Below are 1,532 nucleotides of genomic sequence, written 5' to 3' on the forward strand. Positions count from 1 at the left end.
CTTTGAGGATTCAACACCTAACTGATAATTTCAAGGGCTTGCCTTTTTGTGCCCAAGACAAGGTAACCATTTCAGTCAGATGTGAAGGCTAACGCAGACACAGAGAGGAGCTGGAAAATTTCCAATTCTATGTCTACCTGAGGGACTCAAAAGTATAGTGCTGTCTCTTGATGAGTGAGTAGCTCAGTAGTAGAATATTTGCCTAGGATGGAGAAGCTCAGGGAATATCCCCAAATCCCTAGACATAAACAACAAATGTAAAGTCTGTCTTTCCTTTTTCTTTATCCTTTGTTCTCAACACTAAAGAGAGATTTGGAGAGTCATATTCCTATTAGTTATTATCCTATCTCATGTATTTGAACCAAACCAATGAGAAGAGTTCAAAAAGGGGCCAAATTCTCATACATCTTCAAAACATAAAAATAATGGCATTGTTCTGAATTCAATAAGCTTTGATTATCCTCATCATCGTTGTATTTATCCTAATTTACAATCATTCTTAAAAGTTATTACAGAGTCTGGGGATGTTAGTCAATGGTGAAGTGTGTATTTAACATATGTAATACCCTAGGTGGATCCCCAGTACCTCGGAAAATTTGTTATACACCTGTAGTTTGCCAGTCAGGGTGGCACTGATCTAATCTTAGCAATCTGGGAGCCTGAGACAGGAACATCACAAATTCAAGCCCAGCCCCAACAATAGCAACTATAACAAAATCTGGTCTCAAAATAAAAAGTGGACTGGGCATGTAACTCAGTGCCAAGACTTTGGGTTCAATCTCCTGCTCTTACACCTTCTGTGTTCAGCCTGGTGTATGGCCTTTGGAGCTGGTGGGCAAGGCATCGGATCATCTCATTCATTCCAGCTGTCAATGATATATGTCAATGACATATCATTTTTAGAGCTTTGTTTCCTAACCTGTAAAATAGAGGACATTCATGTTGAGGTTATTAAATAAGATACATTAACATACAGAAGAGCTCTGGGCAAACTAATAATGTTACAAAAGTTTCAGTTGTTATTTCTGTTTCGTTATCTCTAATGGAAATAGTAATGAATCTACCACAGAACTCTTCTTATGAACTGAAAATAAATTAATAAACATTAACAACCTTTTTTTTTTTTTTTTTTTTTTTTTTTTTTTGAGACAGGGTTTTGCTATGCACTTCAGGCTGGCCTCAAAGTCACAGCGATCCTCCTACTTCAACCTCCCCAGTGCTGGGATTACGGTGTGCGCAACTATGCCCAGCCAGCACTTAACCAGTATTAAATGGTTTCGCTTTTATCCCTGAATGTTCCGGGAGGGGACACGCCAGATTTTAAACACCTTTTCCTTTCCCTCAAAGGCTAGCACCATGCGCTCACGACACTTTCGCAGGATGGGAAGACTCTCGCGCTCTTACACTATGCTCTACCGCACCCAGCCTTCCCCACCCCGAGCCTCCGCTGGTCAGACCGCCAGAGCCCGGAACCCAACGCGCGGGGCACTGCGGCGCCCGAGCCTCTGTGCGCTTGCACTCGCACGCCGGAA

This window comes from Octodon degus, unplaced genomic scaffold (assembly GCF_000260255.1).
Source record: "Octodon degus isolate 3935 unplaced genomic scaffold, OctDeg1.0 scaffold00093, whole genome shotgun sequence".
Taxonomy (NCBI): domain Eukaryota; kingdom Metazoa; phylum Chordata; class Mammalia; order Rodentia; family Octodontidae; genus Octodon; species Octodon degus.